General features: G+C 42.0%; 12 non-coding genes across 12 annotated transcripts; all 12 read left to right on the forward strand.

Moving 5' to 3' along the window:
- Positions 1-830: 830 nt before the first annotated feature.
- Positions 831-913, forward strand: TRNAL-UAG (transfer RNA leucine (anticodon UAG)). Its single transcript has one exon. It is a non-coding gene; the product is annotated as a tRNA-Leu (tRNA).
- Positions 914-2,402: 1,489 nt separating this feature from the next.
- Positions 2,403-2,485, forward strand: TRNAL-UAG (transfer RNA leucine (anticodon UAG)). Its single transcript has one exon. It is a non-coding gene; the product is annotated as a tRNA-Leu (tRNA).
- A 1,182-nt stretch (positions 2,486-3,667) lies between these two features.
- On the forward strand, positions 3,668-3,750 carry TRNAL-UAG (transfer RNA leucine (anticodon UAG)). Its single transcript has one exon. It is a non-coding gene; the product is annotated as a tRNA-Leu (tRNA).
- Positions 3,751-4,933: 1,183 nt separating this feature from the next.
- Positions 4,934-5,016, forward strand: TRNAL-UAG (transfer RNA leucine (anticodon UAG)). The gene has a single exon. It is a non-coding gene; the product is annotated as a tRNA-Leu (tRNA).
- Positions 5,017-6,198: 1,182 nt separating this feature from the next.
- TRNAL-UAG (transfer RNA leucine (anticodon UAG)) lies at positions 6,199-6,281 on the forward strand. The gene has a single exon. It is a non-coding gene; the product is annotated as a tRNA-Leu (tRNA).
- Positions 6,282-7,462: 1,181 nt separating this feature from the next.
- On the forward strand, positions 7,463-7,545 carry TRNAL-UAG (transfer RNA leucine (anticodon UAG)). Its single transcript has one exon. It is a non-coding gene; the product is annotated as a tRNA-Leu (tRNA).
- A 1,182-nt stretch (positions 7,546-8,727) lies between these two features.
- On the forward strand, positions 8,728-8,810 carry TRNAL-UAG (transfer RNA leucine (anticodon UAG)). The gene has a single exon. It is a non-coding gene; the product is annotated as a tRNA-Leu (tRNA).
- A 1,186-nt stretch (positions 8,811-9,996) lies between these two features.
- On the forward strand, positions 9,997-10,079 carry TRNAL-UAG (transfer RNA leucine (anticodon UAG)). The gene has a single exon. It is a non-coding gene; the product is annotated as a tRNA-Leu (tRNA).
- Positions 10,080-11,264: 1,185 nt separating this feature from the next.
- Positions 11,265-11,347, forward strand: TRNAL-UAG (transfer RNA leucine (anticodon UAG)). The gene has a single exon. It is a non-coding gene; the product is annotated as a tRNA-Leu (tRNA).
- A 1,182-nt stretch (positions 11,348-12,529) lies between these two features.
- On the forward strand, positions 12,530-12,612 carry TRNAL-UAG (transfer RNA leucine (anticodon UAG)). Its single transcript has one exon. It is a non-coding gene; the product is annotated as a tRNA-Leu (tRNA).
- A 1,186-nt stretch (positions 12,613-13,798) lies between these two features.
- Positions 13,799-13,881, forward strand: TRNAL-UAG (transfer RNA leucine (anticodon UAG)). The gene has a single exon. It is a non-coding gene; the product is annotated as a tRNA-Leu (tRNA).
- A 1,183-nt stretch (positions 13,882-15,064) lies between these two features.
- Positions 15,065-15,147, forward strand: TRNAL-UAG (transfer RNA leucine (anticodon UAG)). The gene has a single exon. It is a non-coding gene; the product is annotated as a tRNA-Leu (tRNA).
- The last annotated feature ends 1,956 nt before the right edge of the window (positions 15,148-17,103 follow it).

Below are 17,103 nucleotides of genomic sequence, written 5' to 3' on the forward strand. Positions count from 1 at the left end.
TGAGATAGGTGACATGATGTGATTGCCAATCCATGGGAAACTGAGATTTAAGTGAATTAAGGGTGTCCGGGGGAATATTGAATGGTAGAATTTGAGATTTGTTCTCATTAATTTTATAGAGGGATAGAGTTCCAAATTCTTTAATGATGTTTAATGCTGTCTCTAAGGACTTCTCTGGATGTTCCAACGTCAGCATTATATAATCCGCAAACAACGAAATGCTTCATGAGGGAAATAGCCCTCATATATATGTCAAATTCAGATCCCTACACTAAGAGGAACTACCTGGGATTGGCTATTGGCTAAAAACATGGGCCTATTATAGTGGTGTTTGATATGCCCTGGTTGGTAAATGTCTGCACAGGTGAATGCAGGTAATATTATATTTCTAGGGGATTCCTGCAAGGACACATGACCACTTATATGTTTCTCTATAGAAATACAACTGTGTAATGGGAAGAGTCTTGATCATATTCTCTACCAACAATAAATTCTCATGATCCCCATATCTCTAACAGGACCCTAAATATAAGTGAACAGTGTAAAACAATTCATATCCCTCTGCTTACTTGAGTGAATGTTATATAGAATCCTACGCCACTGCCTTATTCCTGGGTACCTCCCAGGGGGATTTCTCTATATTTTCAAGATCAAGCAAGTAAAAGGGTCTTCAAGGACTTCTTTTTGCAACACTGTAATCATAAACCAATAAATACAAGACGGAAATGGACAAGAAACAGTTCTAATCTTTCAATTCAACATCCCCAAAAAATCGACTCTTAACATGATTGTTTTTCCTACCAATCTGGAGAGGCAGAGGTTTTCTGTAAGTCAGGATGGCTGAGTGGTCTAAGGCGCTGCGTTTAGGTCGCAGTCTCCCCTGGAGGCGTGGGTTCAAATCCCACTTCTGACCACTCATCTTTTCTTAAACATACTTCGCAGTCATTCCGTCAGTGTTAGGGTATGTGCACACACACTAGTTACGTCCGTAATTAACGGACGTATTTCGGCCGCAAGTCCCGGACCGAACACAGTGCAGGGAGCCGGGCTCCTAGCATCATACTTATGTACGATGCTAGGAGTCCCTGCCTCTCCGTGGAACTACTGTCCCGTACTGAAAACATGATTATAGTACGGGACAGTTGTCCTGCAGAGAGGCAGGGACTCCTAGCATCGTATATAACTATGATGCTAGGAGCCCGGCTCCCTGCACTGTGTTCGGTCCGGGACTTGCGGACGTAATTAGTGTGTGTGCACATACCCTTAGTGAAATAATAGTAAAAAAACTATGTCGGTATACGCTCCAAAACATTAGACTCTTCAGATAACTGTTTGGGCATCCAATCTTTAAAAATTGCACTTTTGTGTAGGTTAGGACGACCGACCGGTCTCTCTTGAATTTTTGGATTTAAATCCCACTTTTGAACACTCATATTTTCTTAGCATGATATAATGTCAGGTCTAACACTCATAAAGTAATGACGCATTTACCTTGAGCACCTCCACTATCCTGGTAAAATCCTCGTCCACTCCCTGTAAAGACTTCTACAGACTCAACACCAGACCTGGGACAATTCTGCATTCAGTACTATTGCGTGAGAGTGCAGCTATTCTGTTGCCCAATTTCTATGCAGCTGAGTACGGCGATGAGAGGAGTCCTTTTGCTAATAGCATTTACCCACTGCAACCGTGTAAGTTGTGGAAATATTCGAGACACGGGGCCACATCTTGGGCCTGGCTTCAGAACATGGCCTAGCTCCACTACTGTGCACTCCATAGCTCCAAGAGACCAGCCCGAGCCACTTATATACATGTGGCTTTGAATTAGTGGGAGTTTGGAGCCAAATTAATTCTAGTACTTGTAAAACTGTCAGAGAAACCCCATCCCTGACGAACACCTGCAGAACCCACCAGTTACGCGGCTTAATCTAAATTCTGATAAAGAGAAGTGCTCCACACCCAACAGTCAGGTGCAGTAGATACCTTTTTTAGTACCACGACTTTCACAACACTCCTTTCTGCCAACTTTTTTAACCTTGATCATATTCTCTACCAACTCTAAATTCTCATGATCCCCATATCTCTAACAGGACCCTAAATATAAGTGAACAATGTAAAACAATTCATATCCCTCTGCTTACTTGAGTGAATGTTATAGAGAATCCTACACCACTGCCTTACTCCTGGGTACCTCCCAGGGGGATTTCTCTATATTTTCAAGATCAAGCAAGTAAAAGGGTCTTCAAGGACTTCTTTTTGCAACACTGTAATCATAAACCAATAAATACAAGACGGAAATGGACAAGAAACAGTTCTAATCTTTCAATTCAACATCCCCAAAAAATCGACTCTTAACATGATTGTTTTTCCTACCAATCTGGAGAGGCAGAGGTTTTCTGTAAGTCAGGATGGCCGAGTGGTCTAAGGCGCTGCGTTTAGGTCCCAGTCTTCCCGGCAGGTGTGGGTTCAATTCCCACTTCTGACAACTCATCTTTTCTTAAACATACTTCGCAGTCATTCCGTCAGTGTTAGTGAAATAATAGTAAAAAAACTATGTCGGTATACGCCCCAAAACATTAGACTCTTCAGATAACTGTTTCGGCATCCAATCTTTAAAAATTGCACTTTTGTGTAGGTTAGGATGACCGACCAGTCTCCCTTGAATTTGTGGATTTAAATCCCACTTTTGAACACTCATATTTTCTTAGCATGATATAATGTCAGGTCTAACACTCATAAAGTAATGACACATTTTCCTTGAGCTCCTCCGCTATCCTGGTAAAATCCTTGCCAACTCCCTGTAAAGACTTCTACAGACTCAACACCAGACCTGGGACAATTCTGCACTCAGTACTATTGAGTGATAGTGCAGCTATTCTGTTGCCCAATTTCTATGCAGCTGAGTACGGCGATGAGAGGAGTCCTTTTGCTAATAGCATTTACCCACTGCAACCGTGTAAGTTGTGGCAATATTCGAGACACGGGGCCACATCCTGGGCCTGGCTACAGAACATGGCCTAGCTCCACTACTGTGCACTCCATAGCTCCAAGAGACCAGCCCGAGCCACTTATATACATGTGGCTTTGTATTAGTGGGAGTTTGGAGCCAAATTAATTCTAGCACTTGTAAAGCTGTCAGAGAAACCCCATCCCTGACGAACACCTGCAGAACCCACCAGTTACGCGGCTTAATCTAAATTCTGATAAAGAGAAGTGCTCCACACCCAACAGTCAGGTGCAGTAGATACCTTTTATAGTACCACGACTTTCACAACACTCCTTTCTGCCAACTTTTTTAACCTTGATCATATTCTCTACCAACTCTAAATTCTCATGATCCCCATATCTCTAACAGGACCCTAAATATAAGTGAACAATGTAAAACAATTCATATCCCTCTGCTTACTTGAGTGAATGTTATAGAGAATCCTACACCACTGCCTTACTCCTGGGTACCTCCCAGGGGGATTTCTCTATATTTTCAAGATCAAGCAAGTAAAAGGGTCTTCAAGGACTTCTTTTTGCAACACTGTAATCATAAACCAATAAATACAAGACGGAAATGGACAAGAAACAGTTCTAATCTTTCAATTCAACATCCCCAAAAAATTGACTCTTAACATGATTGTTTTTCCTACCAATCTGGAGAGGCAGAAGTTTTCTGTAAGTCAGGATGGCCGAGTGGTCTAAGGCGCTGTGTTTAGGTCGCAGTCTCCCCTGGAGGCGTGGGTTCAAATCCCACTTCTGACAACTCATCTTTTCTTAAACATTCTTCGCAGTCATTCCGTCAGTGTTAGTGAAATAATAGTTAAAAAAACTATGTCGGTATACGCCCCAAAACATTAGACTCTTCAGATAACTGTTTCGGCATCCAATCTTTAAAAATTGCACTTTTGTGTAGGTTAGGATGACCGACCGGTCTCTCTTGAATTTGTGGATTTAAATCCCACTTTTGAACACTCATATTTTCTTAGCATGATATAATGTCAGGTCTAACACTCATAAAGTAATGACACATTTTCATTGAGCTCCTCCGCTATCCTGGTAAAATCCTCGCCAACTCCCTATAAAGACTTCTACAAACTCAACACCAGACCTGGGACAATTCTGCATTCAGTACTATTGAGTGATAGTGCAGCTATTCTGTTGCCCAATTTCTATGCAGCTGAGTACGGCGATGAGAGGAGTCCTTTTGCTAATAGCATTTACCCACTGCAACCGTGTAAGTTGTGGCAATATTCGAGACACGGGGCCACATCTTGGGCCTGGCTTCAGAACATGGCCTAGCTCCACTACTGTGCACTCCATAGCTCCAAGAGACCAGCCCGAGCCACTTATATACATGTGGCTTTGTATTAGTGGGAGTTTGGAGCCAAATTAATTCTAGCACTTGTAAAACTGTCATAGAAACCCCATCCCTGACGAACACCTGCAGAACCCACCAGTTACGCGGCTTAATCTAAATTCTGATAAAGAGAAGTGCTCCACACCCAACAGTCAGGTGCAGTAGATACCTTTTATAGTACCACGACTTTCACAACACTCCTTTCTGCCAACTTTTTTAACCTTGATCATATTCTCTACCAACTCTAAATTCTCATGATCCCCATATCTCTAACAGGACCCTAAATATAAGTGAACAATGTAAAACAATTCATATCCCTCTGCTTACTTGAGTGAATGTTATAGAGAATCCTACACCACTGCCTTACTCCTGGGTACCTCCCAGGGGGATTTCTCTATATTTTCAAGATCAAGCAAGTAAAAGGGTCTTCAAGGACTTCTTTTTGCAACACTGTAATCATAAACCAATAAATACAAGACGGAAATGGACAAGAAACAGTTCTAATCTTTCAATTCAACATCCCCAAAAAATCGACTCTTAACATGATTGTTTTTCCTACCAATCTGGAGAGGCAGAGGTTTTCTGTAAGTCAGGATGGCCGGGTGGTCTAAGGCGCTCCGTTTAGGTCGCAGTCTCCCCTGGAGGCGTGGGTTCAAATCCCACTTCTGACAACGCATCTTTTCTTAAACATACTTCGCAGTCATTCCGTCAGTGTTAGTGAAATAATAGTAAAAAAACTATGTCGGTATACGCCCCAAAACATTAGACTCTTCAGATAACTCTTTCGGCATCCAATCTTTAAAAATTGCACTTTTGTGTAGGTTAGGATGACCGACCGGTCTCTCTTGAATTTGTGGATTTAAATCCCACTTTTGAACACTCATATTTTCTTAGCATGATATAATGTCAGGTCTAACACTCATAAAGTAATGACACATTTTCATTGAGCTCCTCCGCTATCCTGGTAAAATCCTCGCCAACTCCCTGTAAAGACTTCTACAGACTTAACACCAGACCTGGGACAATTCTGCATTCAGTACTATTGAGTGATAGTGCAGCTATTCTGTTGCCCAATTTCTATGCAGCTGAGTACGGCGATGAGAGGAGTCCTTTTGCTAATAGCATTTACCCACTGCAACCGTGTAAGTTGTGGCAATATTCGAGACACGGGGCCACATCCTGGGCCTGGCTACAGAACATGGCCTAGCTCCACTACTGTGCACTCCATAGCTCCAAGAGACCAGCCCGAGCCACTTATATACATGTGGCTTTGTATTAGTGGGAGTTTGGAGCCAAATTAATTCTAGCACTTGTAAAGCTGTCAGAGAAACCCCATCCCTGACGAACACCTGCAGAACCCACCAGTTACGCGACTTAATCTCAATTCTGATAAAGAGAAGTGCTCCACACCCAACAGTCAGGTGCAGTAGATACCTTTTATAGTACCACGACTTTCACAACACTCCTTTCTGCCAACTTTTTTAACCTTGATCATATTCTCTACCAACTTTAAATTCTCATGATCCCCATATCTCTAACAGGACCCTAAATATAAGTGAACAATGTAAAACAATTCATATCCCTCTGCTTACTTGAGTGAATGTTATAGAGAATCCTACACCACTGCCTTACTCCTGGGTACCTCCCAGGGGGATTTCTCTATATTTTCAAGATCAAGCAAGTAAAAGGGTCTTCAAGGACTTCTTTTTGCAACACTGTAATCATAAACCAATAAATACAAGACGGAAATGGACAAGAAACAGTTCTAATCTTTCAATTCAACATCCCCAAAAAATCGACTCTTAACATGATTGTTTTTCCTACCAATCTGGAGAGGCAAAGGTTTTCTGTAAGTCAGGATGGCCGAGTGGTCTAAGGTGCTGTGTTTAGGTCGCAGTCTCCCCTGGAGGCGTGGGTTCAAATCCTACTTCTGACAACTCATCTTTTCTTAAACATTCGTCGCAGTCATTCCGTCAGTGTTATGAAATAATAGTAAAAAAACTATGTCGGTATACGTCCCAAAACATTAGACTCTTCAGATAACTGTTTCGGCATCCAATCTTTAAAAATTGCACTTTTGTGTAGGTTAGGATGACCGACCGGTCTCTCTTGAATTTGTGGATTTAAATCCCACTTTTGAACACTCATATTTTCTTAGCATGATATAATGTCAGGTCTAACACTCATAAAGTAATGACACATTTTCATTGAGCTCCTCCGCTATCCTGGTAAAATCGTCGCCAACTCCCTGTAAAGACTTCTACAGACTTAACACCAGACCTGGGACAATTCTGCATTCAGTACTATTGAGTGATAGTGCAGCTATTCTGTTGCCCAATTTCTATGCAGCTGAGTACAGCGATGAGAGGAGTCCTTTTGCTAATAGCATTTACCCACTGCAACCGTGTAAGTTGTGGCAATATTCGAGACACGGGGCCACATCCTGGGCCTGGCTACAGAACATGGCCTAGCTCCACTACTGTGCACTCCATAGCTCCAAGAGACCAGCCCGAGCCACTTATATACATGTGGCTTTGTATTAGTGGGAGTTTGGAGCCAAATTAATTCTAGCACTTGTAAAGCTGTCAGAGAAACCCCATCCCTGACGAACACCTGCAGAACCCACCAGTTACGCGGCTTAATCTAAATTCTGATAAAGAGAAGTGCTCCACACCCAACAGTCAGGTGCAGTAGATACCTTTTATAGTACCACGACTTTCACAACACTCCTTTCTGCCAACTTTTTTAACCTTGATCATATTCTCTACCAACTCTAAATTCTCATGATCCCCATATCTCTAACAGGACCCTAAATATAAGTGAACAATGTAAAACAATTCATATCCCTCTGCTTACTTGAGTGAATGTTATAGAGAATCCTACACCACTGCCTTACTCCTGGGTACCTCCCAGGGGGATTTCTCTATATTTTCAAGATCAAGCAAGTAAAAGGGTCTTCAAGAACTTCTTTTTGCAACACTGTAATCATAAACCAATAAATACAAGACGGAAATGGACAAGAAACAGTTCTAATCTTTCAATTCAACATCCCCAAAAAATCGACTCTTAACATGATTGTTTTTCCTACCAATCTGGAGAGGCAGACGTTTTCTGTAAGTCAGGATGGCCGAGTGGTCTAAGGCGCTGCGTTTAGGTCGCAGTCTCCCCTGGAGGCGTGGGTTCAAATCCCACTTCTGACCACTCATCTTTTCTTAAACATACTTCGCAGTCATTCCGTCAGTGTTAGTGAAATAATAGTAAAAAAACTATGTCGGTATACGCCCCAAAACATTAGACTCTTCAGATAATTCTTTCGTTATCCAATCTTTAAAAATTGCACTTTTGTGTAGGTTAGGATGACCGACCGGTCTCTCTTGAATTTGTGGATTTAAATCCCACTTTTGAACACTCATATTTTCTTAGCATGATATAATGTCAGGTCTAACACTCATAAAGTAATGACACATTTTCATTGAGCTCCTCCGCTATCCTGGTAAAATCCTCGCCAACTCCCTGTAAAGACTTCTACAGACTTAACACCAGACCTGGGACAATTCTGCATTCAGTACTATTGAGTGATAGTGCAGCTATTCTGTTGCCCAATTTCTATGCAGCTGAGTACGGCGATGAGAGGAGTCCTTTTGCTAATAGCATTTACCCACTGCAACCGTGTAAGTTGTGGCAATATTCGAGACACGGGGCCACATCCTGGGCCTGGCTACAGAACATGGCCTAACTCCACTACTGTGCACTCCATAGCTCCAAGAGACCAGCCCGAGCCACTTATATACCATTGGCTTTGTATTAGTGGGAGTTTGGAGCCAAATTAATTCTAGCACTTGTAAAGCTGTCAGAGAAACCCCATCCCTGACGAACACCTGCAGAACCCACCAGTTACGCGGCTTAATCTAAATTCTGATAAAGAGAAGTGCTCCACACCCAACAGTCAGGTGCAGTAGATACCTTTTATAGTACCACGACTTTCACAACACTCCTTTCTGCCAACTTTTTTAACCTTGATCATATTCTCTACCAACTCTAAATTCTCATGATCCCCATATCTCTAACAGGACCCTAAATATAAGTGAACAATGTAAAACAATTCATATCCCTCTGCTTACTTGAGTGAATGTTATAGAGAATCCTACACCACTGCCTTACTCCTGGGTACCTCCCAGGGGGATTTCTCTATATTTTCAAGATCAAGCAAGTAAAAGGGTCTTCAAGGACTTCTTTTTGCAACACTGTAATCATAAACCAATAAATACAAGACGGAAATGGACAAGAAACAGTTCTAATCTTTCAATTCAACATCCCCAAAAAATCGACTCTTAACATGATTGTTTTTCCTACCAATCTTGAGAGGCAGAGGTTTTCTATAAGTCAGGATGGCCGAGTGGTCTAAGGCGCTGCGTTTAGGTCGCAGTCTCCCCTGGAGGCGTGGGTACAAATCCCACTTCTGACAACTCATCTTTTCTTAAACATTCTTCGCAGTCATTCTGTCAGTGTTAGTGAAATAATAGTAAAAAACTATGTCGGTATACGCCCCAAAACATACATTAGACTCTTCAGATAACTGTTTTGGCATCCAATCTTTAAAAATTGCACTTTTGTTTAGGTTAGGATGACCGACCGGTCTCTCTTGAATTTGTGGATTTAAATCCCACTTTTGAACACTTATATTTTCTTAGCATGATATAATGTCAGGTCTAACACTCATAAAGTAATAACACATTTTCCTTGAGCTCCTCCGCTATCCTGGTAAAATCCTCGCCAACTCCCTGTAAAGACTTCTACAAACTCAACACCAGACCTGGGACAATTCTGCATTCAGTACTATTGAGTGATAGTGCAGCTATTCTGTTGCCCAATTTCTATGCAGCTGAGTACGGCGATGAGAGGAGTCCTTTTGCTAATAGCATTTACCCACTGCAACCGTGTAAGTTGTGGCAATATTCGAGACACGGGGCCACATCCTGGGCCTGGCTACAGAACATGGCCTAGCTCCACTACTGTGCACTCCATAGCTCCAAGAGACCAGCCCGAGCCACTTATATACATGTGGCTTTGTATTAGTGGGAGTTTGGAGCCAAATTAATTCTAGCACTTGTAAAGCTGTCAGAGAAACCCCATCCCTGACGAACACCTGCAGAACCCACCAGTTACGCGGCTTAATCTAAATTCTGATAAAGAGAAGTGCTCCACACCCAACAGTCAGGTGCAGTAGATACCTTTTTTTAGTACCACGACTTTCACAACACTCCTTTCTGCCAACTTTTTTAACCTTGATCATATTCTCTACCAACTCTAAATTCTCATGATCCCCATATCTCTAACAGGACCCTAAATATAAGTGAACAATGTAAAACAATTCATATCCCTCTGCTTACTTGAGTGAATGTTATAGAGAATCCTACACCACTGCCTTACTCCTGGGTACCTCCCAGGGGGATTTCTCTATATTTTCAAGATCAAGCAAGTAAAAGGGTCTTCAAGGACTTCTTTTTGCAACACTGTAATCATAAACCAATAAATACAAGACGGAAATGGACAAGAAACAGTTCTAATCTTTCAATTCAACATCCCCAAAAAATCGACTCTTAACATGATTGTTTTTCCTACCAATCTGGAGAGGTAGAGGTTTTCTGTAAGTCAGGATGGCCGAGTGGTCTAAGGCGCTGCGTTTAGGTCGCAGTCTCCCCTGGAGGCGTGGGTTCAAATCCCACTTCTGACAACTCATCTTTTCTTAAACATTCTTCGCAGTCATTCTGTCAGTGTTAGTGAAATAATAGTAAAAAACTATGTCGGTATACGCCCCAAAACATACATTAGACTCTTCAGATAACTGTTTTGGCTTCCAATCTTTAAAAATTGCACTTTTGTTTAGGTTAGGATGACCGACCGGTCTCTCTTGAATTTGCGGATTTAAATCCCACTTTTGAACACTTATATTTTCTTAGCATGATATAATGTCAGGTCTAACACTCATAAAGTAATAACACATTTTCCTTGAGCTCCTCCGCTATCCTGGTAAAATCCTCGCCAACTCCCTGTAAAGACTTCTACAAACTCAACACCAGACCTGGGACAATTCTGCATTCAGTACTATTGAGTGATAGTGCAGCTATTCTGTTGCCCAATTTCTATGCAGCTGAGTACGGCGATGAGAGGAGTCCTTTTGCTAATAGCATTTACCCACTGCAACCGTGTAAGTTGTGGCAATATTCGAGACACGGGGCCAAATCCTGGGCCTGGATACAGAACATGGCCTAGCTCCACTACTGTGCACTCCATAGCTCCAAGAGACCAGCCCGAGCCACTTATATACATGTGGCTTTGTATTAGTGGGAGTTTGGAGCCAAATTAATTCTAGCACTTGTAAAGCTGTCAGAGAAACCCCATCCCTGACGAACACCTGCAGAACCCACCAGTTACGCGGCTTAATCTAAATTCTGATAAAGAGAAGTGCTCCACACCCAACAGTCAGGTGCAGTAGATACCTTTTATAGTACCACGACTTTAACAACACTCCTTTCTGACAACTTTTTTAACCTTGATCATATTCTCTACCAACTCTAAATTCTCATGATCCCCATATCTCTAACAGGACCCTAAATATAAGTGAACAATGTAAAACAATTCATATCCCTCTGCTTACTTGAGTGAATGTTATAGAGAATCCTACACCACTGCCTTACTCCTGGGTACCTCCCAGGGGGATTTCTCTATATTTTCAAGATCAAGCAAGTAAAAGGGTCTTCAAGGACTTCTTTTTGCAACACTGTAATCATAAACCAATAAATACAAGACGGAAATGGACAAGAAACAGTTCTAATCTTTCAATTCAACATCCCCAAAAAATCAACTCTTAACATGATTGTTTTTCCTACCAATTTGGAGAGGCAGAGGTTTTCTGTAAGTCAGGATGGCCGAGTGGTCTAAGGCGCTGCGTTTAGGTCGCATTCTCCCCTGGAGGCGTGGGTTCAAATCCCACTTCTGACAACTCATCTTTTCTTAAACATACTTCGCAGTCATTCTGTCAGTGTTAGTGAAATAATAGTAAAAAAACTATGTCGGTATACGCCCCAAAACATTAGACTCTTCAGATAACTGTTTCGGCATCCAATCTTTAAAAATTGCACTTTTGTGTAGGTTAGGATGACCGACCGGTGTCTCTTGAATTTGTGGATTTAAATCCCACTTTTGAACACTCATATTTTCTTAGCATGATATAATGTCAGGTCTAACACTCATAAAGTAATGACACATTTTCATTGAGCTCCTCCGCTATCCTGGTAAAATCCTCGCCAACTCCCTGTAAAGACTTCTACAGACTTAACACCAGACCTGGGACAATTCTGCATTCAGTACTATTGAGTGATAGTGCAGCTATTCTGTTGCCCAATTTCTATGCAGCTGAGTACGGCGATGAGAGGAGTCCTTTTGCTAATAGCATTTACCCACTGCAACCGTGTAAGTTGTGGCAATATTCGAGACACGGGGCCACATCCTGGGCCTGGCTACAGAACATGGCCTAACTCCACTACTGTGCACTCCATAGCTCCAAGAGACCAGCCCGAGCCACTTATATACCATTGGCTTTGTATTAGTGGGAGTTTGGAGCCAAATTAATTCTAGCACTTGTAAAGCTGTCAGAGAAACCCCATCCCTGACGAACACCTGCAGAACCCACCAGTTACGCGGCTTAATCTAAATTCTGATAAAGAGAAGTGCTCCACACCCAACAGTCAGGTGCAGTAGATACCTTTTATAGTACCACGACTTTCACAACACTCCTTTCTGCCAACTTTTTTAACCTTGATCATATTCTCTACCAACTCTAAATTCTCATGATCCCCATATCTCTAACAGGACCCTAAATATAAGTGAACAATGTAAAACAATTCATATCCCTCTGCTTACTTGAGTGAATGTTATAGAGAATCCTACACCACTGCCTTACTCCTGGGTACCTCCCAGGGGGATTTCTCTATATTTTCAAGATCAAGCAAGTAAAAGGGTCTTCAAGGACTTCTTTTTGCAACACTGTAATCATAAACCAATAAATACAAGACGGAAATGGACAAGAAACAGTTCTAATCTTTCAATTCAACATCCCCAAAAAATCGACTCTTAACATGATTGTTTTTCCTACCAATCTTGAGAGGCAGAGGTTTTCTATAAGTCAGGATGGCCGAGTGGTCTAAGGCGCTGCGTTTAGGTCGCAGTCTCCCCTGGAGGCGTGGGTACAAATCCCACTTCTGACAACTCATCTTTTCTTAAACATTCTTCGCAGTCATTCTGTCAGTGTTAGTGAAATAATAGTAAAAAACTATGTCGGTATACGCCCCAAAACATACATTAGACTCTTCAGATAACTGTTTTGGCATCCAATCTTTAAAAATTGCACTTTTGTTTAGGTTAGGATGACCGACCGGTCTCTCTTGAATTTGTGGATTTAAATCCCACTTTTGAACACTTATATTTTCTTAGCATGATATAATGTCAGGTCTAACACTCATAAAGTAATAACACATTTTCCTTGAGCTCCTCCGCTATCCTGGTAAAATCCTCGCCAACTCCCTGTAAAGACTTCTACAAACTCAACACCAGACCTGGGACAATTCTGCATTCAGTACTATTGAGTGATAGTGCAGCTAATCTGTTGCCCAATTTCTATGCAGCTGAGTACGGCGATGAGAGGAGTCCTTTTGCTAATAGCATTTACCCACTGCAACCGTGTAAGTTGTGGCAATATTCGAGACACGGGGCCACATCCTGGGCCTGGCTACAGAACATGGCCTAGCTCCACTACTGTGCACTCCATAGCTCCAAGAGACCAGCCCGAGCCACTTATATACATGTGGCTTTGAATTAGTGGGAGTTTGGAGCCAAATTAATTCTAGTACTTGTAAAACTGTCAGAGAAACCCCATCCCTGACGAACACCTGCAGAACCCACCAGTTACGCGGCTTAATCTAAATTCTGATAAAGAGAAGTGCTCCACACCCAACAGTCAGGTGCAGTAGATACCTTTTTTTAGTACCACGACTTTCACAACACTCCTTTCTGCCAACTTTTTTAACCTTGATCATATTCTCTACCAACTCTAAATTCTCATGATCCCCATATCTCTAACAGGACCCTAAATATAAGTGAACAATGTAAAACAATTCATATCCCTCTGCTTACTTGAGTGAATGTTATAGAGAATCCTACACCACTGCCTTACTCCTGGGTACCTCCCAGGGGGATTTCTCTATATTTTCAAGATCAAGCAAGTAAAAGGGTCTTCAAGGACTTCTTTTTGCAACACTGTAATCATAAACCAATAAATACAAGACGGAAATGGACAAGAAACAGTTCTAATCTTTCAATTCAACATCCCCAAAAAATCGACTCTTAACATGATTGTTTTTCCTACCAATCTGGAGAGTCAGAGGTTTTCTGTAAGTCAGGATGGCCGAGTGGTCTAAGGCGCTGCGTTTAGGTCGCAGTCTCCCCTGGAGGCGTGGGTTCAAATCCCACCTCTGACAACTCATCTTTTCTTAAACATACTTCGCAGTCATTCCGTCAGTGTTAGTGAAATAATAGTAAAAAAAACTATGTCGGTATACGCCCCAAAACATTAGACTCTTCAGATAACTGTTTCGGCATCCAATCTTTAAAAATTGCACTTTTGTGTAGGTTAGGATGACCGACCGGTCTCTCTTGAATTTGTGGATTTAAATCCCACTTTTGAACACTCATATTTTCTTAGCATGATATAATGTCAGGTCTAACACTCATAAAGTAATGACACATTTTCATTGAGCTCCTCCGCTATCCTGGTAAAATCCTCGCCAACTCCCTGTAAAGACTTCTACAGACTTAACACCAGACCTGGGACAATTCTGCATTCAGTACTATTGAGTGATAGTGCAGCTATTCTGTTGCCCAATTTCTATGCAGCTGAGTACGGCGATGAGAGGAGTCCTTTTGCTAATAGCATTTACCCACTGCAACCGTGTAAGTTGTGGCAATATTCGAGACACGGGGCCACATCCTGGGCCTGGCTACAGAACATGGCCTAGCTCCACTACTGTGCACTCCATAGCTCCAAGAGACCAGCCCGAGCCACTTATATACATGTGGCTTTGTATTAGTGGGAGTTTGGAGCCAAATTAATTCTAGCACTTGTAAAGCTGTCAGAGAAACCCCATCCCTGACGAACACCTGCAGAACCCACCAGTTACGCGGCTTAATCTAAATTCTGATAAAGAGAAGTGCTCCACACCCAACAGTCAGGTGCAGTAGATACCTTTTATAGTACCACGACTTTCACAACACTCCTTTCTGCCAACTTTTTTAACCTTGATCATATTCTCTACCAACTCTAAATTCTCATGATCCCCATATCTCTAACAGGACCCTAAATATAAGTGAACAATGTAAAACAATTCATATCCCTCTGCTTACTTGAGTGAATGTTATAGAGAATCCTACACCACTGCCTTCATCCTGGGTACCTCCCAGGGGGATTTCTCTATATTTTCAAGATCAAGCAAGTAAAAGGGTCTTCAAGGACTTCTTTTTGCAACACTGTAATCATAAACCAATAAATACAAGACGGAAATGGACAAGAAACAGTTCTAATCTTTCAATTCAACATCCCCAAAAAATCGACTCTTAACATGATTGTTTTTCCTACCAATCTGGAGAGGCAGAGGTTTTCTGTAAGTCAGGATGGCCGAGTGGTCTAAGGCGCTGCGTTTAGGTCGCAGTCTCCCCTGGAGGCGTGGGTTCAAATCCCACTTCTGACAACTCATCTTTTCTTAACCCCTTCCCGCTCCTTGACGTACTATTACGTCATGGCAGCTGTATCGTTCGCGCTCCATGCCGTAATAGTACGTCTCGGGAGTAACGGCCGTTTCGGCCGTCCTCCCGACACATACAGGAGCTGTGACACATACAGCCGCTGCTGTCTTGTTCAGCAGCTGTCACAGCTCCTACAGCGGGGACCGATCGCTGTGTCCCCGCTGATTAACCCCTTAAAAGCCGCGTTCTATAGAGATCGCGGCTTTTTAGGGGTTAAGCTGCCATCGCCGGCCTGCTACGCGATAGCGGCCGGCGATGGTGACTATGGCAACCGGACACCAAACAATGGCGTCCGGCTATGCCATACACGGAAGCCTAGTGGGTCCTGACAACGTCAGGACCCACTATGCTTGCTGTCAGTGAGTAGCTGACAGTTCTAATACACTGCACTACGCATGTAGTGCAGTGTATTAGAATAGCGATCAGGGCCTCCTGCCCTCAAGTCCCATAGTGGGACAAAGTAATAAAGTAAAAAAGATGTGTAAAAATAAGAAAATAAAAGTAATAAAAGTAAAAGTCCCACTTTTTCCCTTATCAGTCCTTTATTATTAATAAAAATATATAAACAAACAAATAAACTATACATAATTGGTATCGCCGCGTCCGTAACGGCCTGAACTACAAAATTATTTTGTTATTTATCCCGCACGGTGAACGCCGTAAAAAAAAATATTAATAAACCGTACCACAATCACAATTGTTTGGTCACTTCACCTCCCAAAAAATGGAATAAAAAGAGATCAAAAAGTCGCATGTACCTAAAAATGGTACTGATGGAAAATACAGTTCGTTACGCAAAAAATAAGTCCTCGCACGGCTTTATTGATTGAAAAATAAAAACGTTCTGGCTCTTAGAATAAGGCAACACAAAAAGTAAATGATTGTTTACAAAACGTATTTTATTGTGCAAACGCCATAAGACATAAAAAAAAACTATAAACATCTGGTATCGCCGTGATCGTATCGCCCCGCAGAATAAAGTTAATATATCATTTATAGCGCACGGTGAACGCTGTAAAAAAAAAAGTATACAAAAACAATAGTAGAATTGCTGTTTATTAGTCACCACGCCACCTAAAAATGGAATAAAAACTGATCAAAAAGCCGCATGCACCCCATGAAAACTACAATGGATTCCTCAAGGGGTCTAGTTTCCAAATTGGGGTCACTTTTGGGGGGTTTCCAATGTTTTGGCACCACAAGACCTCTTCAAACCGGACATGGTGCCTAATAAAAAAGAGGGCTCAAAATCCGCTAGGTGCTCCTTTGCTTCGGAGGCCGGTGCTTCAGTCCATTACCGCCCGAGGGCAACATGTGGGATATTTCTCAAAACTGCAGAATCTGGGCAATAAGTATTGAGTTGCGTTTCTCTGATAAATCCTTTTGTGTTATAAAAAACAATGGTATAAAAAGAGTAAATTTCACCTCTACTTTGCTCTAAATTTCTGTGAAACACCTAAAGGGTTCATAAACTTTCTAAATGCTGTTGTGAATACTTTGAGGGGTCTAGTTTCTAAAATGGGGTGTTTCATAGGGGTTTCTAATATATGGGCCCCTCAAAGCAACTTCAGAAATGAACTGGAACCTAAAAAAATAAATAAATGAGGCAATACTTCGCTTCTTACATTATACTGATAATGAGCCGTGCCCACCCCGAGATGACCCCAGTTTTGACCGTTTGTATAAACGGAGACCCCTATTAGACCGTTCCAGTGCCCGGTTTTCCCAAGCATACACCCCCGAGAAGTGTTTTTCTATTGATGAGTCCCTGGTACATTTTAAAGGGAGGGTTCAATTTCGCCAGTACCTGCCAGGTAAGAGGGCAAGGTATGGCGTGAAGATGTATAAGCTGTGCGAGAGTGCATCAGGGTATACCTACAGGTTTAGGATATATGAAGGAA

This window comes from Rhinoderma darwinii, chromosome 1 (assembly GCF_050947455.1).
Source record: "Rhinoderma darwinii isolate aRhiDar2 chromosome 1, aRhiDar2.hap1, whole genome shotgun sequence".
Taxonomy (NCBI): Eukaryota; Metazoa; Chordata; class Amphibia; order Anura; family Rhinodermatidae; genus Rhinoderma; species Rhinoderma darwinii.